This window comes from Triturus cristatus, chromosome 3_2, assembly GCF_964204655.1.
Source record: "Triturus cristatus chromosome 3_2, aTriCri1.1, whole genome shotgun sequence".
Classification (NCBI taxonomy): Eukaryota; Metazoa; Chordata; class Amphibia; order Caudata; family Salamandridae; genus Triturus; species Triturus cristatus.
Genome location: NC_140584.1, coordinates 536,973,413 through 536,997,592, shown reverse-complemented (window position 1 = coordinate 536,997,592; position 24,180 = coordinate 536,973,413). Strand labels below are relative to the sequence as shown.

The window sequence follows — 24,180 nt, the reverse complement described above, 5'->3', positions numbered from 1 at the left end:
TCTCCGGCTCATCTCCCACTCACCGGGGGGCCTGTGGCGCCTCGGCCGGAGATCCCCCCACCCCCCCCCTTCCGTGGAATCTTGATGTCCCTAGCACGAGGTCTCGTGTGGGGGCGTCGGTCCCATGGAATCCGCTGTCTTCCATAAGGTCCCGTCGTCACCGTTATGGAAGTTCTCGGGTCAGGCATGCCAGGGGTGCCTCTTACGTGAATAGGGAGCGGTGCTCTCCTGTTCTTACGAACCTCTGGCTGGGCCGTTGTGGTGATCCCTGTGTGCGTTCCTTCACTGACGTGTGGATCTCCTGCCCAGAGACAGGGATAGTCTACAGGGCATGATGGTTGCGGATATATATATATATATATATTCTTAGGCTCTGCAGCAGATATTTCGCTTCAGGCACATCCCGGGTTTGCCGTGGGTTTGTTCTACGGCGACATTCTTGTCTTCGACGGAATCTCTGCAGCCTGCTGCGCAGCAGTGTGTTTCTACTCTCCTTCTCTGCCGCAACTCTTGTGCTCCCATGCGGATAGCGAGGTGGCCCGCATGAAGGCCAAGGCTGAGGCTTTGACGGTTGGGAGGGGCAGGGAGAGCGGCTTAAGGCCGTCCGTCCTCTCCAGCGGCGTTATGCCTCCCAGATTTTGTTTCTGCGGTCTCGGGCCGCCATTGAGTCATTTTGGGGCTCACTGCCGTGCGACTCTTCCGGTTTCCCTCCAGCGCTCCCTCCACCTCAATCGCGCTCTGTGCGCGAGTTGTAGAAGGAGGCCACCTCCATCTTCCAGTAAAGGAAGATAGACTCGGCTCCTCTGGGACGGACTGGAAAGGGATGGCACTCACTGTTCCTTCTAGCGTGCAAGGGAGACATGACCGAGTTTGGACCCATGTTCGGCGGGCGACAAGCCGACTCGTGGGATCACAGAGTAGTACATTCCGGTGGAGGTCTCTGCATTAGGTTTCCCCTCAACCTCCTCAGGGTGACTGACTATGCAGCGGGGAAAATATCGCGAGTTCCTGTTTTTCACAGTGGGCAACGGCCATTATCATTGCTTTGTGCCTCCTTTCGGCCTGCAGCCGACACCTCGGAATGTTCCATACGCTAGGCCGTGGTGGCTGCGCATATGAGAGTCACAGTGGCTTTGTCTATCCGTTTCTGAACGGCTGGTTGATCAAGGCAGCTACTTTCAGGTAGCGCGCCTGCATTTCACTTGGACTCTCTCTCTCTCGCTCTCTCTCTCTTACTTCGATTGGGCCTCCGCACCGACCTCACGAGGTCTGTCGTGACTCATCGGCTGTGTGCCCTTCGGAGGGGAGACGCTCTTCGATCCTTCGTAGGGCTCGAGTTCTTGTATTATTACCCTTCCCCCCCCCCCCCCCCCCCCCCCCCCACCCCCGACGGTGGGGCCGGTCGATTGGTTGGTCAGGGCACACTCCTTCTCAGAAGCGCAAGCGCACTCCCTCCAGACGTGCGTTCTCTTGAACAAGCTGGGGTGGCACGTCTCCATGTCCAAGTCGGTCTCGGCGCCGTTCCAGTGCATATAGTACGTGGCGGCCTCCATCTCTACGCTGTCAGTAAGCGTGTCTCCTTCGGAGGAAAGACGATGGTCACTCCTTCGGTAGTCTCAGGCCCTTGTGACCGCTCCATCGGAGGGGCTTGTGACGACGAGATTCGGCTGTCTCTGCATGCTCTTCAGTCGCTGCAGTGGTGGTGTTCGGGGGACAATCTCCTCAGTCGGGCCCTCTTCACAGGGGGTATGGTCGCAGACGGATATGACTTACCACATCAATTTTTTGGGAAACTCAGAGCAGTACCCTTGGCCCTGAAGGCGTTCCATCCCTCCTTCAAGGCAGACTCCCTGCTCGTTCAGACGGACAATCCTACTTCCATGTATTGCATCTACAAGCAGGGGGGCTCCCGTTCACGCATGCTGTCTCGGGAGGCGCAGGCCATCTGGTATTGGCTGGTGACGAGGAACCTACCGATCACGGCTACCCATTTGCTGGGAGTGCAGAATGCCCAAGCCGTTGCGCTCAGCAGGCTCGTTCAGGAGAATCACGAGTGGGTGCTAAACGGCGACGTGCTGATAGACGTCTTCGCAGAGTGGGGCGCTCCGGAAGAGGCTGCGACTTCGCGTCCAGGTACTTCCGACCAGGGACGCTGGGGAAAGCTCTCTGGATCAGCTGGTCTAACGGCTTTCTCTACGCCTTTCCACCCTTTCCCCTGATATCGGCGGTGCTGATCGAGCTGTCGCGATCCAGAGCCAGGATGATCCTGTTGGCTCTGGAGGGGTCGAGGCACTGGTGGTTCACCGACCTTCTTCACCGGTCTGTTATTCCGCACAGGCGCCTGCCATGTCGGCCGGACCTTCTCACGAGGTTCGGATGACAGATGGTTCCCCCAATCTTTCGTCCTGGAGTTTGGCAGCCTGGCTCCTGAGTTAGTGCGATATGGACACTTGAATCTGCCTCGGGACTGTATGGATATACTGAAAGAGGCAAAGAGACCGTCTACGAGAAATTCTTATGCCTATAAGTGGAAGAGATTTTGCTTATGGTGCAGGGCAAAGGACGTTGACCCTACATCCTGTAGAGAAGATGTTATTCTGCCTTATCTGCTGCAGTTGGCTCACTCTGGGCTTAATTTTCAGTCTATCAGGGTTCGTCTCGCAGCTTTGACTGCGTATAGAAAGGGCCCTTCCCAAACCTCATTTTTCCAAATGCCTGTGGTTACAGATTTTTTGGAAGGTTTGCGTAAGTTGTTCCCCCCTGTTAGACGACCTCCTCCACCATGGGAGTTGAATGTGGTGTTGTCCAGATGAATGAGGAAGCCTTTTGAGCCTTTTCATAAGGCCTCCTTGCAGGATTTGTACTGGAAGGCTGTTTTTCCTTGTGGCGATTACATCAGCCAGGAGAGTAAGTGAGATTCAGGCTCTGTGTTGTCAAGAGCCGTATACTGTATTCCATGCTTCTAAAGTGGTAATGCGTACTCATCCTAAGTTTTTACCTAAAGTGATATCTGATTTCCATGTGAATCAAATGATAACTTTGCCTACGTTTTTTTCAGCATCCCTTCTCTCCGGCGGAGAGGTCTCTGCGTTCACTTGCTGTGCGTAGGGTGTTGACCTTCTATCTCGATAAGACAAAAGGCATCCGCAGGTCGGATCCACTGTTTGTGAATTATGGTTCGGTAAGAACTGGTCTAGCTACCTCAACACGGTCCCTCTCCGGATGGATTGTGTCCTGTATTCAGCTTTGTTATCAGAAAGCTAATAAGACGTTAGGGGGTAAGCCTACAGCACATTCGACTAGAGGCAAAGCAGCGACTACAGCTTTGCTTAGGAATGTTCCAATTGCTGACATTTGTAAGGCTGCCACCTGGAAGTCGGTCCATACGTTTGCAAAGCATTACTGCCTGGATTCTGATGCTAGGGCAGATGCGCAGGTTGGACAGGCTTCGCTGAGGAATTTGTTTGCACAGTAATTTGTTGGTGTTTGGTTTTTTTTTACTCCACCGCTGTTTGTTGGTTGGGATGGGCTTGCCATTCTATTCATAGATTATGACTATACACAGAGATCCCCTACTACAGAAGGAGTAGTTTCTTACCTGTAACTCCAGTTCTGTAGTAGGGGTATCTCTGTTATAGTCATAAGCGACCCTCCCTCCTCCCCGGTGGAGTAAACTGGCAGTACCAGGCCTGTTGTTATACACCTTCAAAAAGAACTGAAAGTAACTTGCTTTGGCTGTGCATCCTGGGATACCGGGGGTCTCTGGAGAGTTTCTTAAAGGCACGGTATCCCTTTAGCAGACACATAATGACAGCCTATAGGGCTTGTCTGTCCACCCCTTCCTCTCTATTGTTTAAAGGGATTTTGGTGAAGGGAGTGTGAGATAATAAAGGAACATGTCAGATGTGAATACAAATGACATTTAAACTTTATTTTGGCTTTTGTGTTCACTTCAGAGGAAGTGCTGGCCAGTGCAGCCATATTGTAATTAGGCTGTATTATTTTGTCTGTCTCTTAAGTGTCTTTGCAGGTTTGCAAATGCAGGACAGCTTAAGAGATATTTTTGATTGCTCCGGGGTCCCCGCACATGGGCGTGACTATTCATAGATTATGACTATAACAGAGATACCCCTACTACAGAACTGAAGTTACAGGTAAGAAACTACTCCTTCTTGGCATTTAAGATTTGGGATTCGGGATCCGGTACACTTAAAGTTTTCTAAGACCCCCCTCAGGTGATAGTTAATCTTCCTTCCTAGTTAGCTGCAGTGGACACTTTGGGCAGTGAGAACTTCCTTTGCATGTTGCTGAAATGTCACAGTGCTGTTGACTTGCATCAAGGCACTTGTCTTTCTGTCTGTGTGTTAAAAATCTGTGGAATGTGTCCATAAATGTTTCCTGAGGCAAGCATGAATTCCTGAATCAGACTCCATAACCCAGTCTGTAGCAAATGCATAGCTGTTTAATCCCTGGCAGCACAGCACTCCAGATAATGTGCTGCATGGCTAAATACTTAGAAGGTCCCAAAGGCGAGACCTATCGGCTATGCCAGTGCTTGTTATCCTTTACCAGAGACAGTTCCAATTGTTTAGGGCTGGTTCTAAATGTTATTCTGTTGTGATTGTTATATTTGGCGTTTATGCTTATAGTTAGTGATTTTCATAACAGGTGTGTTTCCTTCATGCAAATGCTGCATCATGTTTTGGGTATTATTAGATAAAACACATCGCAAATCAAATTTTCATGATAAACACATCTTTTTTCAGGTGCATTCTTTTTTTCTATGCAAGTATCACTCCATGTTTTAAGTCCTGTTAGTTAAAACATATAACAACCAAAATTGCCATTATGTACATTATCGTTTCTTATAGGTGGAGCTGTTTTCATTGGCATCTTTTTTCCTTATATGGTGATTTATAGATTATATCATGTTTTCGATTAGGTTTGAACTTTATATAAGACCTTTTTTAGCTTTTGTAATATGCTGCTTTCTGTATTGGCATTGTATTTATTACATGCTCGCTTGATTTGTTTAAATGTCTTTATCAACCATGCAGTAAATATCACCTACCACTGGGCACTCAAGTTTGAAAGAATTCCTTCCACCACATTGAGCTGTACTTACACTGCCCTGATCTCATTGAGGTTCCATGATTCAAAAAGCTGGGACAAAGTGATGCGGCAGTCACTTATGTGGGGTGAGGGTATGGAACATTTTGTGTTTCATGTGCTTCTCCTGTAATAGCACGTTAGCATGGTTAAACCAACACCATGTCTATATCCTCTGTCTACTGAGGGGCTAAAGTAAAGTCCCTTGTGAGGAAATGCAACACCTTTTGTTTTAAGAAAACTGAATACTGAATAGGAAGTGGGTGCATTATGCAAAAATACAGCGCCAGCACTGCACTTTGACTTAGAGCAATAAGGTCTTTGAATCTGACAATGATATGGAAGGACTCTACGACATCCCAGAGCAGTGATCTTCAAGTATTTTATGCCGTCGCCCCCTCCAGTGGAAAACAAAATCACCGCCATTCCCCCTACACCCCGGGTTCCTCCCCCGAAGCATTTTCACAAATATTCTAATAAACTGGCACTGTATAAATATGTCTATACTTATTTAAACATTGCACTTAAAAGTTCTGTTCCCGTTTTAAAAAAGTGCAACCAAATACATGATTGCTAAACATACTATTCTGTTCAGGCAGGCTCTACTAACTGTAAAAGTATCCACAGTGTGAGTATAAGAAATGGGGATGGGGGTTTTGAAGAATATTTGAAGTCCCTTCCCTTTTGACACCTTCACTCAGCCAGGATATAAATGAGAAAAGATGCTAATGGTGGCCCATTCCAGAGCGTCTTGCTGCTGAAAACAAAGCATTGTGCTCAGCATAATGCTTCATTTGGCCAGATCATGGCGCCCCACCTGGGATCACGTGTGGCCCCCAAAGTTTGAAGACACCTGCCCTAGAGGATCAACAGGAGCAGAACCCTTTTTAGGTCGAGTCTAGCAGCGTGCATGAGCTGCTCCGCGAGGCTTCTTGTGTTTACTCCGTGTGGGTCTGACTCCTCCCACACATTGGATTGGCTTTTGCATGTGTCGTTCAATAATGAAAGCACGCAAATGGCTAAAAGCGAGTGCATGTCCCACCTCTTTAGTAATGTTCACTCCCATGGCGTTTTGCTCTCGGGAGCGAACAGCGGCGCGCAGGGTGGCAGCTGCATTCCTCGTGGGTCAGGTTACTATTTACACACAACGCGCCGTGCTTTCGCTTGTTGTATTTGTTTGCAACTTGTGCTTAGCTGTGGGAATTCCTGCGGGCTCTCCATGCTGAAGCAAAGTGAAGTTTCGCTGCAGAGGCAAAGACAATGGCCAATGAGGATGTACGTTGTAGACAACAAAGTCAGCATCTCCACTGAGGGGAAGCTGCTTTGAGCAAACATCAATAGGGTCACTTGAAGTAACATTTGCATTGCTTGGTTTCAAGCGTTGAGCGTGCTTCCAGGTGTCGAGCAGGGGTGTCGTAGGTCATTTGCAGAGGCAGCAGCACCCCTTTGCCCTCTCTCTTGTTTTGACCTTCACTTTGTTGGTAGCATCCCGTCAGATTTTCAGGTGAGCAGTTTGGTTTGCGCTGCCTTGGTTTTACCCGGGACATGTATTGGGGTTCGTGTTCCCTCGGCCATTATTCTGCAGTTCCACTCCGGGGTTGGAATAGCTCTGCTCTACTCCAAGGCCCGCCCCTCTGCTCCAACAATCAGTTTTCTGCGCGAACTCGGCGCGTTGCGCATCCACCCTTGCGAATGAGCGCTGGCTTTGCATTTTATGCTTTTTGGTTGTCCCGAGCTTCGGAGGCGATTCGAGTCAGCAGCCCCAGCCCAGCAGACTCCGCATGGTATTCCCAGACGCATATGTGCTGTACTCACCCCTACCACACACATTCAGTGACGGCCCTCGCTAGCTCGGTGGGCTAATGTGCCTAGTGCTGCGCTGCTAATGTCCCCTCTCTTGGTGGGAGGTTCTAGGGTCTGTAAAATGGCTCCTGGCAAACATGCGGCCTGCAAGTGATTGAACGAGTCTGAGGCTGATGAGCCTTTCCTCCTCCTAGTGATGATACAAAAAGTGTAGTTGACTCGTGGTGATCTCCGCATCTTGAGTTGCTGGCGTCACGAGCAGCGCTACATATTTAGGCGGGCGGGGGCTTAAAATCATTTAGATGTATTCCAGACATAAATGTAGTTAAAAGCAGTGGAACTCCAGCTGTGGCTTCGAGCCCTGCAAATGACCCTATAGCTGTTTATCATTTTAGACGGATTGAGATAGTCAAATATGGGAACCAGGTTCGAAACCCGCCATCGGTTTGTTTGACCATCTCGGGTTTCGGGGCCAATTAATCAAGTTCCCTCTGTTGTTCATTTCGTCACAAAGCTACAGCATATGTTTTACAATGTGATGTGTGTTGCCACCGGTGCTCGCAACCACCCTGAAATTTAGGGCTAATTAATTAAGCTAACCATGTCTTTTAATTTATTTTAATATGTCACAGCGGTTGTTTTTCCCATGCGTGGCACGTTGTCGTGTATGTTGGTTATACAGTATGCAAAGCACTTTCTGCCGTAATATCATTGTGAAAGAAGTCATTAATGTAAGTTGAAGTTTTATGTGCAACATCGCACCTGCTGATGCTAAACAATATCCGCACAAAACAATGGCAAAACTAGTTGGTCTGCATTCACATTCAAAAGGTGAGACCTATTGGCTATGCCAATGCTTGTTCTATATCTCCTGAAAACTGTGACTCAGGCGAACCTGAATTTCCAGGACCCCTAAGAAAACCCACACTAAAACCATGCCTCTTGTTTCAGGGGTCAACACAGTGTGTTGATTACAACTGTGAAACAATCGAGGATCTTCCTCTGGACATTCACTGTGAAAGGAGTTTGGGCCATGGAAAGGAACAGCCCCAAAAGTGCCAGGCCTTGTCCAAAGAACCGCCTCTGAAACTGGCTCAGAGGTCACCCTCTGTACTTAACACTGTTTGACATTCTTGCTGCCTGAGCTATCTCAAGGTGAAAGAAAGGCTTTTTGGAACCAGTATGATGCCAATCGCCCTTTGGTGCCAAAAATAGACTTTAAAGCAGAACAAGTCTTTGGCACCGCAATAGGAAGACACTGAACAGCCAAACACTGGGGAGTGAAATCTATATATTGAAATTAAAATGAGCATTATTGATGCCCAACTGTTCGGGCACAACATTGTCAGCCCAAGAAGTGTAGGCTTAACTTCAAGTGAGCCATTTCTAAAGAAATTAGAGCTTTCCTGAAGGAAAACGTATGCACCACACCTAGCCTTCTACCACAATTTCACCAAAACAGTCTGTACATTCGGAATCTGATGAGGATCCCTCTGAAGATCCACTGTCTGCATATTAATAGCCAGGGAGATCTGATCACCAGGAGGAATGCTGACATGATTACATTGTATATTATTTAGAAAAAACTGTGGTTCTTATGGACAATATATTAATGCATGATGCACAACTGTATGTAGCAGATTCAGAGCAGAGGTAGGCTGTCAGATAGAGAGAGGTTAATACACAGACAAGAAAGAATCCAATCCACATTTTATACAATTGATTTGTGTATTGAAAATGTTTTTTATATATATATATATAAAAGTGCTCTGTGTCCCATGTGAAAAAGAACCAAAAAATGTGACAAATAACAGTTTGTCTAGGGTTTCTTAAATATACATCAAAGATCATTTACAAATTAGTAATGTACTACAAATGATTACATCGTGGACACATCCCTTAAAGTTGTACTCTGTACAAGGCATCTTCACCTGACAGCAATCCTTCATATCACATTACCACTATAAGGGCTCTGGTGCATCAAAAGGTTCAATTTATGCCAAAGCAACCATCTTCATTATAGTGACTTTTCCTAAAATTGAGACATGCAGTCAGTTCCTGCCCATGTTAAAACATGTGAAAGTGCTGCACAGAAAGCCTGAATAACCCATTGAAGGTTAGAGTATTTACTCCACAAGGTGAAATTAAATTTACACAAGCTCCTCAAGACCTGTTGTTCATCTGTGGACATACGCCTCCAGATTTTCTCAAAGTGCACACTGCTAGAAATAGGGCTGTTATGGGTTACAGGTGACACCCCACTTCCTGACAATGAAAATAAAAAAATTGGGAAGAGCTTGTCATTGTGAGCAGCAACACAGTGACTTATTGCTAATTCCATGGGCCTTCCACACTAGAAAACTTGGATACTAGCAAAATGGAGAACATCAGTCTATTTTCAAAATTTCTGCGTTTAAAGCATATATTATAGGGGTTAAAAGGTTAATCCCATTGGAGCTGCCCATGTTCCGTCTTGGGACCTTTAGATTGTCCTCACTCATCTTGGGACATAAAGATTGTCCTCACTTGACTTAATTGGGCACACCTTGAGCCACTCCACTAACAGCTACTGCGTGGTGTCGTTGGCATCATCTGCGCCGGAAGTGACATTCGCAGTGCCTTTTTTGGCACCACGCACTGACTTCAGTTCTTTTCTTTCCGATTTTCTGATTTTTGTTTTTGTCGAATTCTTTTTGAGGTTTATCTCCTGGTGTGGCAGGGATGTCTTCTAGGAAGGCATGCTTCAAGCCCTGTTGCACCGGTCACTGAAAGATGTCTGTGATGGACTAACACCTTGTATACCTTTGTGCCTCGAGCAGGACAACCACCCAAAGGCCTGCCCCGACTGCCACGCCATGCACACAAAAGCCTTGAGGGAGCAATCACTGAAGCTGATGGAGGCTTGACGTGCGATGCTGCGACGTTCATGGTCTCGCTCGAGAGAAAGGTCCCACGAGTGGTCTCAGACCCCAAGATCGACATCACATTTGAAGTTGTCGAGCCATTTGGGTAAGTCCGAGTCCCACAAAAAGAAGAAGTCTGCCGACGAGACGCGGTAGCATCACCTCTTGAGGCCTGGCTCTGCGGTTGAGCGCGTCTGGGTCAGCTCCGTGCCTCTCTGAGTTTTTGGATGCCTGAGCGACCCCTGCCCAATTGCTTGAATTTTATGAGGCAATGCTCCTCACCTTGGTCCTCCTTCGAGCCCCGCAGGTTCAGCCTGGCCCCGGCTATCCACGGGTGGATCTGTATCGGCACAGGTCATGCCAACTCAACCTTCCCCAGCACCGATCCCGAGGCTCCCGATGCCGGCAGCGCAATCCCCATTCTCATGGGGTCGTCTGGCTCCAGTGCCTACCAGAGCCATGCCTTTGGGACAGTGCCTGAGCCCTATTCTTACAGGCTAGGGAGCATTGGGAGGGGTCGCTGGACCCTAAAGTCTAACAGCCTTATGAGGAACGACTAGACTGGGCTGAGGGATCTGGGTGAAACCAGTGAACCAGATACTGGCATGTTTTCTCCTTGTACCGTGGAAATGGGGGAGGTAGCTTCTTTCGCAGTGGAGGTGTGGAAGGCGGCTGAGGTCCTGAACCTTAGCTTGACCTCGGTTGCAGTCAAGAATAATCTCTTGGCGGAAGTGTTTCAGCCAGGAGTGTCCACTTCAGAACCGCTTCTCCCTTTCAGTGAGGCACCTAAACATGTCCTGCTTCGGACTTGGCCAAAGCCCAACACAGGAGCTCTCTGTGAACAGGTTGATTGCCCGCCAACACTGACCCACTCCAGGGTACGCACATAGCTTCAGCCAACACCATACCCTGAAGAGGTTGCTGGTCCAATCCTCCATATCCCACCTAAATCCTGGTGTATTCCCTACCCCATCCCCGGTCAAGGAATCCAAGAGGCTGGACAATCTTGCGAAGAAGATGTTTTCTTCCGCCAGCCTGGCACTGCTGTCTGTCAACACCTCATGCATTTTGGTCTGCTATTCCTACACGCTGTGGGATACAGCTGTACAGGTGCTGTCAATGGCCCGGGAGGAGGCCCAGGCTGTGCATTTAAAGGCTGTTGCCAATGGGAGAGATGCGTTACAACAAACAAATGATGGACGGAATGCTGACAATGCAGACATTCTCCCCCAGTCAAGAGATCTGGGTTAAATCCATCGTTCTTTTGCCCACTACACCACCCCAGTTCAGACATGGCCATATGCAAATCCGTCTTGACCCTGTGCCTCATGGGAACAGTCCAGCCCGAACTGCCAAGCCATGTCTTCCCTGGACCGGAATCAAGCATCCTAGGACCGGTTTCTGGCTATCAGCCGTCATCAGCCAGGATAGCTTGACTCCAGTGGCGTAGTGAGCACGGGTCCCACTTCTGGGAATACCCATCCCACTTAGGGCGAAAAGCGTTACAACAAACAAATGATGGACGGAATGCTGACAATGCAGACATTCTCCCCCAGTCAAGAGATCTGGGTTAAATCCATCGTTCTTTTGCCCACTACACCACCCCAGTTCAGACATGGCCATATGCAAATCAGTCTTGACCCTGTGCCTCATGGGAACAGTCCAGCCCGAACTGCCAAGCCATGTCTTCCCTGGACCGGAATCAAGCATCCTAGGACCGGTTTCTGGCTATCAGCCGTCATCAGCCAGGATAGCTTGACTCCAGTGGCGTAGTGAGCACGGGTCCCACGTCTGGGAATACCCATCCCACTTAGGGCGAAAAGCGTTACAACAAACAAATGATGGACGGAATGCTGACAATGCAGACATTCTCCCCCAGTCAAGAGATCTGGGTTAAATCCATCGTTCTTTTGCCCACTACACCACCCCAGTTCAGACATGGCCATATGCAAATCAGTCTTGACCCTGTGCCTCATGGGAACAGTCCAGCCCGAACTGCCAAGCCATGTCTTCCCTGGACCGGAATCAAGCATCCTAGGACCGGTTTCTGGCTATCAGCCGTCATCAGCCAGGATAGCTTGACTCCAGTGGCGTAGTGAGCACGGGTCCCACGTCTGGGAATACCCATCCCACTTAGGGCGAAAAGCGTTACAACAAACAAATGATGGACGGAATGCTGACAATGCAGACATTCTCCCCCAGTCAAGAGATCTGGGTTAAATCCATCGTTCTTTTGCCCACTACACCACCCCAGTTCAGACATGGCCATATGCAAATCAGTCTTGACCCTGTGCCTCATGGGAACAGTCCAGCCCGAACTGCCAAGCCATGTCTTCCCTGGACCGGAATCAAGCATCCTAGGACCGGTTTCTGGCTATCAGCCGTCATCAGCCAGGATAGCTTGACTCCAGTGGCGTAGTGAGCACGGGTCCCACGTCTGGGAATGGGCTTGACTCCAGTGGCAGTTCGGGCTGGACTGTTCCCATGAGGCACAGGGTCAAGACTGATTTGCATATGGCCATGTCTAAACTGGGGTGGTGTAGTGGGCAAAAGAACGATGGAATTAACCCAGATCTCTTGACTGGGGGAGAATGTCTGCATTGTCAGCATTCCGTCCATCATTTGTTTGTTGTAACGCTTTTCGCCCTAAGTGGGATGGGTATTCCCAGACGTGGGACCCGTGCTCACTACGCCACTGGAGTCAAGCTATCCTGGCTGATGACGGCTGATAGCCAGAAACCGGTCCTAGGATGCTTGATTCCGGTCCAGGGAAGACATGGCTTGGCAGTTCGGGCTGGACTGTTCCCATGAGGCACAGGGTCAAGACTGATTTGCATATGGCCATGTCTAAACTGGGGTGGGGTAGTGGGCAAAAGAACGATGGATTTAACCCAGATCTCTTGACTGGGGGAGAATGTCTGCATTGTCAGCATTCCGTCCATCATTTGTTTGTTGTAATGGGAGAGATGCAGCAAACTTCACCATCCGTTGTGGACTTAACACCACTGACTCACTAGACAGAGCGGTTTCGTCGACAGTGGCCCTGAGACACTACGCCTGGTTTAGGACATCTGTCTTTTCTGGGGATGTCCAATCCTCTCTTATTGACATGCCTTTTGATGACTCCCGTCCCTTCAAAGACAAGGAGGATTTAGCGATGGAGCGCTTTAAGAACAGTAGGGCTACAGCCAGCTCCTTGGACCTTTTGTTGGCTCCTCATCACCCTCAATCTAACTTCCGCTCCTTTTGTTGCCATGGAAGGGGCAGGCAACTGTCTTTACCAACCCATTTCCTGCTGGCCCCATGGGTCAGGTGACTAGCGGCTGGGTCAGTCCACCATTCCCCCTGCAGCAGCAGGCTCCTAACACTCCTAGTCTTCCCACGTATTATCATAAGCACAAGTTGGTGGCAGGATTCCCCATCACCTGCCCTGCCGGCAGTCCATAGCAGTGGACAGGTGGGTTTTGCAGATTGTCCGAAGGGGCTACTCCTTCCCCTTCAACATTACTTGTCCCTCCATGCCACTCATTTACAACATAATAGAACGTAACTGTGGGCCCGCGTGGAGGTGAAATTGCAAATGCCATATCACACAGTGAAAAGCATTTGACTTATGGAGTAGACTCCATCACACATGGGCTAATCACAGTTGAAGATTAGAGGCAAGCGGCCTACAGTAGTTTCTTGACTTGGAACAACATCAAGGAGACTAATGGCACCACCTAATCAAGTGCATTCTTTGATGTTTTGTTTAAACATGTGAGTGGTATGTACATGATTTAATCCTTTGCGTCTAATGTGGTCACAAACACACTCTAGTCCCCATGCAGCCTTAGGCTGTTACATATCCCCTCTAGAGGCTCCGACTACTGCTGGACCCCTGTATATGACCTCACGTATATGCACAATGTAAACGAGCTATTCATGTGTCTGTGGCTTTGTCTTTTAACAATGCATCTCTTGCTGCACACTTTTTTGTGTGACTATAAGTTCACATGCAGTGCGTTGCCTAAATTGCCCTTGTATGCAACTTGCTTTGGAAACTTAGTGATGGTGTCATAATCACCCGGTCTGATTCAAGCTGTGAACTCTAGTAACCCCTGTGTTTGGGAGTTTCCTTACACATCTGCTACACGCCACCCTGGTAGCATTTGTAGTCCTAATTCTATTCCACATGAATCTGTAAGATTGGTTTCCTCCAATTTTCCTTAACTGGAGGAGCATGTGCACTGCTCCAGCATAAAACCCATGCTGGTTGCAGACTATGGTTGACAACACAGAAGGCAAACATGTAGCCCAGAGCACATCGGATTAGTCTCAGGGTAAGCCTGTGATTTCTTCCATGCACTTGATGACAGTAAGCGTACAGTAACATGTAAACTCTTCCCTACAGTTTTGTTTTTCTATTTATAGAAACAATACACTCTTCATATAAGCGAATGGTATAGGTGCATTTCTGCTATCCGTTTTTAGATATAATTCCTTATTATATTAATTGACTTAAACCAGTGATTTTTTTTACATTTCTTGCTTTTGTTTTAGTCTTTTCCCACTAGTAGTTGAGGATTAATTCCAAGATGGCTCTGAGTGGCCACATTTTCCTATGACAATTTGATTAATCACTGCCCTATGTTGGTCAGTCCAGATTCTTTTCTGACCCATTTCAACTTTGCATTTTTTTGGGACTTTGAAGGGTCCAGTGGCCTGACAATTGTTGTCAAGATAAGCTACAGCTCACAGAGGCTCCACAGTGTTTTATTCGCTTATGTTGGTAGTCACTTAACTCTATTTCAGAGATACCTCTCATCCCTGTTTCATGTTTTACCACATGTGCTCCTCTCTCCCAGAGGTTACAACTTTCAGGGACTATACAGTTCAGTGTGTTGAGGCAACTTTGCGTCACAGGTTGCCCTCATCTCATTTTACTTCGGTCGGTGAGTTTTCTTGTGGTTGCAAACCTCCAGAACAACATTTTAGAGAGGTATTGTTGTTATTTTTACATGTTGTATTACTTCCTTTACCATTAGAGAAACCCAATCCCAGAAGACTTTCAACTTCATGCGGAACGGCTCTGACCCGGAATCCCAAACTGTTGCAATTTTGTTATGACTGGGAACCATACACTATAGGTTAGTTACCCAGTCCGTTGAATCCACTTCAACCTCTCAAGTGTAGAGACCTATACTCATAGGGTGCAACCTTATTGTCTTCTTACTATAGATTGGGATTTATTCCCTGCAACTCCTGTGCCGGCCTCTGCGTCAATATTCCTCGGAAGTATCTTCTGATTCATCCCATCAGTTGGGCAGGTTAGTTGTCCCTCCCAAGAGTACATTGTATAAATTCTCAAATTGTGTTCTATGCAAGCAGACCCACTGACACGCGTTTTCATCTTCATAGGTGCTTTCCAAATTTGCGTCCTGATGATGGCCCTGTCTAAATTGTATGCATAGGGTTGAAACGTTGATTGATTCTGTAGCATTTCACTCTGTATCAGTGTGTGTACTGGCCACTTTTGGATCCTGAAAACAGTCATTTTAGGAAAGTGCCCCTTCTTGTGGTGATAGCTTCTTCCCAGAGCGCCAGTGAGGTTCAGGCCTTGCCGTCCCAGCCTCTTTATCGGAACATCTACCCATACACACAGGTGCTTCGTACGAGGGCATCCTTTCTTTCAAAAGTGATCACGTAGGCCAATCTATCACCCTGCCTGCTCTTTAAACTCTGGCTCATTCCTCCAAGAAAGAGGAGCAACTTCACCATCTGGACCCAAAAAGAGCATTGTTGTTCTACCTTGACCCCCCCAAAAGAGTTTGGGTGGACGACCAACTCTTCGTGAAGTATGTCTGAGTGAAGAAAGGAAGAGCCGTGCAGAAGTGGACCATCTCCCGATGGATCGTTCTCTGCATCAAAATCTGCTACGCATTGCCCAAGAGGCAACCCCCTGAGGGTTTCCATGCTCATTCTACCAGAGCTAAAGCTGTAAGCAGTTTGTTAGCTTGTAGAGTTCTGGTCCTGAATATCTGCCAGGCAGTAGCGTGGAACTCATTGCACACATTCACCAAACATTACTGTCTGGACAGGCAGATCTGTAGAGATGGGCATATTGCCCGTTCGGTCCTGCAGGACTTCCTCGTGTGAAATTGGTCTGCATACCAACCTCCGGGAATGTATTGCTTGGGTGTCTTTTCTAAGATGAGGATTCTGTGCCTAGAAGTCTTTATCAGATGAACAAGTTACTTACCCTCGGTAACGCTTTATCCAGATAAAGCGTTACCGAGGGCACTCATAGTATTTATTCATCTGATAAAGACTTATAGATACTCCATCTAGCCACAGATTCCTTCCCGACTCACCCATCCTCCCCGCTCTGCGAACCAATTCCTAGGGACAGGGTATTTCCCTTTGAGGGTCCTAGTTTTCCACATCAAGTGGTCAGTGTACTTCGCGGCTCTGGCGTGGAAGATCATGAAAAGTAACTGACGTCAGCGCGCCTTGGGGCCTATATAAGCCTATATAAGCACCGCGAATGTCACTTTAGGTGCGGAAGACCACACGTAGAGCCGAACGACACCACCTATTGGCGCGCAGGGGCACTGCTCACTAAAATTTCTGGATCCAGTCCGACTCCTGGAGAATATTCTGCGGTAAGGAATCCGCGGCTAGATAGTCTCTACCAGATAAGGCATTATCGAAGGTAAGTAATTTGTTCTTTAAGCTCACCTCCCATTTTTGTTATACGTGTGGGTTCAGGTTTTTGTAGTGGGGCACAGTGCCTTGTACAGTAGCAAGATTCCCTTGCAAGTCTACCCTTGTTGAAAATGTCTTCAGGCTGTCTTAGGTGCTTGAAACCCCAGACCTTATCAAGTATATTGGTCCAGTGCAATAATTACATTAGACCATACTGGTCTGCTAAAATCGTGTGAGATAAGGTGGTGCATGTGTCCAGACAGTGTGCTATGCAATTGTCATATAAATCTTTGAGTGTTGGAGGACGTTCACACTTCAGAAGTGAAAGCTTTCAGAAGTGGAAGCATTTGTCCATCGCTTTTGGTGCAAAATCTAGTTTATATGCTGTTGGCATCATCAGTGAAGGGTGTGCTGTCACTTTAACTCTCGGCTCGCCATGTCGCAATAGGAGAGCAGAATGGTAGTGGTCCTTAAGGGGAAGACACATTGTCTGTTCTTGTGTGGAAGCCATAGCAGGTATTGTAACAGGATCAGGGAGTATTCTTTTTATTTCTACCCACTGTTTCCTGGGGTACTTTATTGACCATTTCTACACAGCCCTCAGCTCTATCACTGACATAGTTTTCTCACTCTCACTCTGCAGGCAACCGACTCGATCTTATCTTCTCGAGCCCGGGTCTAACCCAAGTAGGCGACATCCTGCCTATGAGCTGGACAGACCACTCGCTCATTAAACTCTACATCAATAATGCCACAACAAGCAAACCCAAATCCCACCCGCCCCCACAATTCTCGTACCGAAACTGGAAAGCGTTAGAAAAACTCAGCACCTCCACCAGAATCTTCGAGGTGGAGGACAGTTTCGCCATTACCAATTCGGTGGAAGATAACTATAGATCCTTTAGCTCGAGAATCACCTCCCTTGCGGACTCTGCTGCCCCTCTTAAACTCTGTAAACCGAAAGGTAGAGCTCCGGCTCCCTGGTACAACGACTCTTTGAAAACCCTCAAGTCAGCCTGCAAACAAGCTGAGAGAAAGTGGAGACACGGATACTGCAACAATAATAAAACCCTCTGGAAGAAGGCACTCCGTGACTACAAGTCCGCTATTGCAGAGAGTAAAGCGAACTACTACTGCTCTACTATTACCAATGCGGCCAACAGTCCAAAAAGTATATTTCAGATTCTGGACAATATCCTACACCCTGACTGCGTCAAAAACCCCATCCCCCCTTCTCAGCCCCTTTGTGATAGCCTCGCTCAGTTTTTTACTGACAAAATTGAGACTATCATCAATAATCTGGCAACGTCCCCGTCATCCACTCTTCCCACCCTCCCTGAAATCAACCCCACTATTCCTGAATCTCTGACGTCAGCCTGTCCTCCCACGAATAAACTACTGGCTTTCCCTCTTATTTCTCAAACAGAATTTGAAATAGTCGCACAGGGCATCACTTCCGGATCCCCCCTTGACCCTCTGCCTCCGAAAATATGGAAAACTTGTGGGCACGAACTGTTTCACACTCTCCGGATGATTTGTAATCAATCCCTGAGCTGCGGCGTCGTTCCCCGCTCCTGGAAGCAAGCGCTTATAACCCCGCTGCTAAAGAAACCCACGCTAAACCCAGATTGTCTGTCCAATTTCCGCCCCATATCACTCCTGCCTTTCCCGGTGAAGGTGCTCGAACGCTGGGTCAGTAAATGCCTCTCAACTCATCTCGAGCAGCACCATTTTCTGGACGAATTCCAATTTGGGTTTCGCCCAGCCCATGGCACTGAAACCGCGGTGCTCACGGCCATGGAGGAGCTTCGAATGCGCGCAGACAGGGGCCAAGCCGTGGCCCTGATTTTACTTGACCTGTCTGCCGCATTCGATACTGTCAATCATAGGATCCTGCTCGAGCGGTTGAGAGAGGCAGGGATCGACGGCACGGCCCTGATCTGGTTTCACTCCTACCTTAGTGACAGAAAACAGGCCGTTTCCCTCCCCCCTTTCCAATCGGTCTTCTCCCCGGTCCCTCACGGTGTTCCCCAGGGTTCCTCTATCAGTCCGATTCTTTTTAATGTTTACTTAAAACCTCTGGTCACGTTAATCAAATCGTATAACATGACCACAGTAAACTATGCGGACGATACCCAGCTCCTTCTCTCTTGGGAAGGCGAAGACTCCATCCCCTTGCAAGCCTTCCATGACTGTCTACGAGACACGGCAAGCTGGTTGCACCGGAACTCACTTCAGTTCAACTCCTCGAAAACCGAGGTGATGTTCTGCCCTGCGAGTCGCATACCCCGCCCTCTGCCCGCTGAGTTCTGGCCCCCGGAAAACTCCAACAACCCCCCACCAGTTACCACTGTTCGCAACCTGGGCGTCATGTTAAACCATCAATTGAGCATGGAAACGCAGGTCTCAAGAACAGTCGCTACTTGCTCTGGCCTTATGCGTTCACTGCGCAAAGTCTTGCCTCTACTTCCACCCTCCGCCAGAGCACTAGTAGTCAGGTGTACTATTCTCAGTCGCCTTGACTACTGCAACGCCCTGCTGCTTGAATCTCCTGCGACACTACTGGACAGACTCCAACGAGTCCAGTCGGCAGCAGCCAAACTGGCTCTTGGATGGACCAGGAGATCCTCGGCCACCGCCGCACTGGCCGAGCTGCATTGGCTGCCTTTGAGGCAACGCATTGCCTTCAAGGCCCTCTGCCTGGTCTTCAAGGCACTACATGGAGTAGGACCAAGACCTCTTCAACGTCTGTTCTCCTGGTACACCCCCACCAGAACACTCAGGTCCACAACTGCCTGCCTTGCGAGAGTGCCCAGATGTAAGAAGGCCAGGATGGGAGGAAGATCGTTCAGAGTAGCTGCAGCCAAGCTATGGAACAGTCTACCTGTCGACATTCGCCAAATCTCTCATCTCCTCCCATTCAGGAAACGAATCAAAACATGGCTCTTTCCTCCACCCCTATAAAAATTCGGCCAGCCCAGTTCACCCCCGTCAATAAACCACAGGAGTAGCTACTAGCGCCAGGATACCTGCCAGGTGACAGTCGCGCTTTATAAATATTTTAAATAAATAAATAATAATTCTAAGTTTGGTAGGCCAAGACTTACATCAGTCACCAGTCTAGTGGGGAACATGGCAGCCACCTAATGCTGGTTGCGGGCACATGCCTAGGAGGTCCTGCGGAGATGCATTTCGTCACCTCACCTGTGCCGTCGGACGGGAGCACAGGAGCAATTTTTTTATATGTTGGGTTTTGGAATAGCCCCGAGAGGAAAAGGTGATTTATGCCACTAGTAGTCCCTGCAACACGTTGGAACCATGCAGTGTGAGAGCTCCACCGTCAGAGGTGCATATTGACGGTGATAAAGCCCGGTGCTAGTGATGGTAGAGCCAGCGCGAGCGCTGGAAAGAACTCACTGGCTGGCAAGGCTTGCCTTGTGCGTAAGATGGTGGATGTGGTAAGTGCTCTTTTGGATATTGCAAGGGCCTATTTTCACCTCGGTAAAGGAGGGGAAGACGTCGAGACCGGAAGAGTTGAGCCCGTGAATGTAGGGGGGTCCTTGAGTGTATGGAGGCTGCGGAGGCCGTACCTGAGAGTTTAGGTGCACAAAGAGGCACTACAGACTTTCGGCTGAAGCCACGTGAGGAAAAAGCCCCAGCTGCGGCAGGTATGTGTTGTTTTTGATTTGTCAGCAACTGTAGGGATGGTTTTGACCAGCAAGAGTGGTAGGCCTTCCTAAAAGGTGCTGTTTCTGAAGACTGTGGCAGCAGGGTCTGGGAGATCTTCTACTAGGAAACCGCATCAGTCAAATCCTCTGGATCCTTTCTCTATGAAACCTGTTAGGCCTAAAGTTACCTCCTCCCTCAAGGCTGTTTTAAAAATCATGGCAGGCAATAGGGTGGCTCAGAAGAAGTCTTGGAAAGGGCAGACAGTGGGGTCAGTGCAGGAAATCTCCGTCATGTAAGCTGCCACACCCATATTGATGCCCCCCAGAGGTCAGTCTGGGCAGGGCAGTGATTATGTATGTGTACCACAGAAGGCATCAAGCCGGGTGCACTTGTGTCCCGCCTCAAGTGTTATACAGGACGTTGAGATGTTCCACGTCCCAAAAGAGACTCCATATCAACCTTTAAGCGGCCTGGTAGAATCTGCAGCTGGAGGGAGATGGGACAGCTTAGGCCTAAACTGGGCCCAAGCAGTATGGCATGTAGGATGGCACGCCCATGGTGATTCAGATGGGAGCTTCAGGCGTCCATGCAACACTCAAAGATATTTTAACAGACTTGCGCCAGGAGATGCAGAGGAGATTTGCTACATCTAAACTTAATGAGAAGGGGATTCAAGCAGTATGCCATGCCCTCGAGGGGAAGCTGGACGACGTCTGCGAGAGAACTTCGGTGCTCAATATGAATGTGGAAAGGTTGGACCAGGAGGCTAAAAGGAGCTCCAACAATGTGATGGCACTCAAGCTGCAAAATCGAGCTTTACAAGATAATTTGGCACAGTTGGAAAACCATTCCAGGAGGAACAATTTGAGGATCATCAATGTACCTGAGTCAGCCAAGGGAGTGCGGCCTGAAGGACTTCATGAATAATCTTCTGGGGAGGTGAGGATGGGGGGTGTCTTGGGGGTCCTGAGGAGCAATCCAGGGGTGGATCTGGAGAGAGTGATATAAAGGATAAATAGGGACCAGGGGTGGCTGGTGACATTTGAAAGTGGTGAGGCGTAAAATGATTGGTATACTGCACCGTAGCTTACTCTTCGTCCGCCGCCTGCCCATTAGGAGACCGAGGGGCTCCTGATGGGCATGCGCAAGTCACTGAAAACACAAGTGCGCATGACTGGGCACGGGCTAAAAATTTGCTCACCTTGCCCACTCATGCGCACTTGTGCTGCAGTGCTGCCTGTCCCTGGCTGGTCTGACAATGCATGTCAGTCAACATGACGCCGGACTGCCCACGGTCCGACGTCATGCTGACTGACATGCATTGTCAGTTCTCCCTCGGCGTCTCTGAACTTAAGTAAACTAAGTTCAGAGACGCAGAGGGAGCTGCGGGCGGGGGTGCAACGCCCCCAATGGACGCACCGCCACTGATAAGGACCCCTTCAAGCAGCCAGTTGGCTGAAGTAAACAAAGGAATATTCAATTAATTTTGTCTCGTATAGCACCAAGGAATTAATTCTGGGCTTGGCTTTCAGACCAGGGAAGCTGGATGATGAGGGTTTTTCGTGTGCTATAAAATTATTCACAGGGCTATTGAACAACGGCAATTGGAATTGGGCCAGAAGATGGGGGAACTGTTGTAGCTGGGAGCAAGGGTTCAGCTGAAGTTTCCTGCCATGCTCAAAGTAATGTGATATAACAAAATGCATAACTTCAGGCATATTGAGCAGGTGGATGATGCCATCAAAAAGATGCAGTACCCATCTCATGCCCGATGAGACTATTCCCTCCTCTTCCTTTTTGTCGCTCCGGTTCAGTCTTTTAGTGTTTTTTTTTCTCTTCCTCCTACACTACTGTTAGTGTGAAGGTGAGGGTTAGGCACAGCAGTGTTCACATATTTAGATATACTCCTAGGGTAGAGTCCAAATAGGCATTGACAAAATGCCACTATGTGTAGTGGAGGGATTCCCTGGGGGTTCACTGGTTGTGTGGTTATTGGGGGATAAAATAGCGGTAAGGACAAAAAAAAGGAGGAAAGACAAAAATCATCATCATTGTCATATTGGTTTTAAGGGGTTGGTTTGCATTAGCGTCAGCTGAAACAGCGATATTGGTATAATAGGCAGGTGTGTGGGCTGTTTTGTAGGTGGTGAGCTAGTGGACATTTTGAAAGAATGGGCTTAAGGGTGAAAGCGATAGGGATATTGATATGGAATGTCAATGGCCTCCAGCGCAGAAGAAAACAAAGACTAATCTGTCAGTATCTGAAAGATTCTCAGGCTCATATTATAGTCTTGCAGGAGACCCATCTTCAGGCAGTGGAGTGTAAAGACCTACTGAGGGGTCAAGCGTGGTGCCATCAGGTGGTTTGTTCAGATCAGTCCCTCTCTTTTAAAAGTGTAGATTTTATTACCAGTAAAAATGCTTGTATAAATATGGCTGAGTACAAAACTGACTGCTCAGGTAGATGGATTATTGGTAGCTTGACCTTTAAGCAGTTAGGATTTACATGTGTGAGTTTTATTGGTCCAAATTGCAACAATGTCTCTCCCCTGCAAAATCTGGGGGAAAGCCTGTTAGGGTTCCCTCCTTCCATTGTGATCGGTGGTGATTTTAATATATGCTTGGATACTGCCTTGGACAGATCAACACGAAGATGGGGCACATTTGAGTAAGAACGTTTTTGAAGAATCTTATGTTAGATATCAGCTTGTTTATTGTGTGGCGGAAAAAGGCTAGGGCAAGCCACGGGAATTCTATAGTAATAAATATCACAGTTCTAGCAGGATTAACCATGTTTTCATTGCTATGTCACTAGTATCCATTGTTAACAAGGTTAGGCATATCCCGGCTCATTGTTGGGATTATGCAGCAATTTTGCTGGAGGCTGGGATCCCGATTGTGCAGATCGGTTTTAGGTGAACAATGGACAGGCTGTTGTTATCGAACTTGAATATAATCCATGTGTTAAAGGAGGAGAGTCATGCTTTTTTCAATGTAAAACTGGCGTCAGCCCCCATAAGGATAGAAATTGACTCGTACAAGGCAGTTGTTTGAGGGATTGTGGGAAAGCGCCCTCTTTCTTGCATGGTATGCCCCCACTTTTTGCTGAATTGATGATGTTCTTTGACGTAGTGTGGCCTGGGCTCCTGCTAATCAGGTACCCAGGGCCTAAGTTCCTTCCCTAAAACTGCATTGAAGCCTAAACCCAATTGGCATCTCTGGCCACATGTCAGCCCCTGGTAAATGGTACCACAGGTACCCAGGGAACTGTGACCAGAGAAGGCCTCGAAGGGCTGCAGCACTTATTGTGACACCCTCAGAGACCCTGTACCCTGACACTCACACACTGCCTTTGCGGACTGAGTGCCTTGGTGCAGAACAAAGTGAAGAGTCGACATGGCACACATTCCTGTGTGCCATGCCACCAAACCACTGCCCAGGCATTCATCAATCACCCCTGTAGTTGTGTGCCCAATGCCAGTGGTGAGGGTACAGTACAGGTGCATGAGCCCTGTACCCCTACAGTGCCGAAGTCCATTCCAGGTCACTGTAAGCGCAGTGCTGCGTTAAGAGTATATGGGGCTGGGAATTTGTCATTACGAACTCCACAACACCATAATGGCTACACTAAAGGCTGAGAAGTTTGGTATCAAACTTCTCAGCACATTAAACCCACACTGATGCCAGTGTGGGATTTAATGTAAAATGCACAACAGAGGGCATCTTAGAGATGCCCCCTGAAACTCGACCAACTTCTAGTGACCTGGCTGAGTGGCTGCCGAGGCTGCCACCACCAGACATGTGTTTGGACCTCAGGGATCCAATATGGCCTCCAGTTAGGTTACCGCTAGCAGATCCGACAATGATTGTGCCCCTCTGCCAACTCCAGCAGGCAGCTGGAGCGTGAATAGTGTTTTGTAGATTGTTAATAGTGGAGGTAGCGCTTTTATGCATTTGTCGTTGCCCCTACGCTCGCCATAAAATCTGTTGATTCCAGAATTCACACTGC

The 24,180-nt window shown here is 48.3% G+C and overlaps 1 protein-coding gene across 2 annotated transcripts in view; it reads left to right on the top strand.

The window, feature by feature from the left end:
* Positions 1-24,180, top strand: part of QSER1 (glutamine and serine rich 1) — a 693,647-nt gene that overhangs the window by 481,909 nt on the left and 187,558 nt on the right. The gene's annotated exons all lie outside the window — the stretch shown is intronic.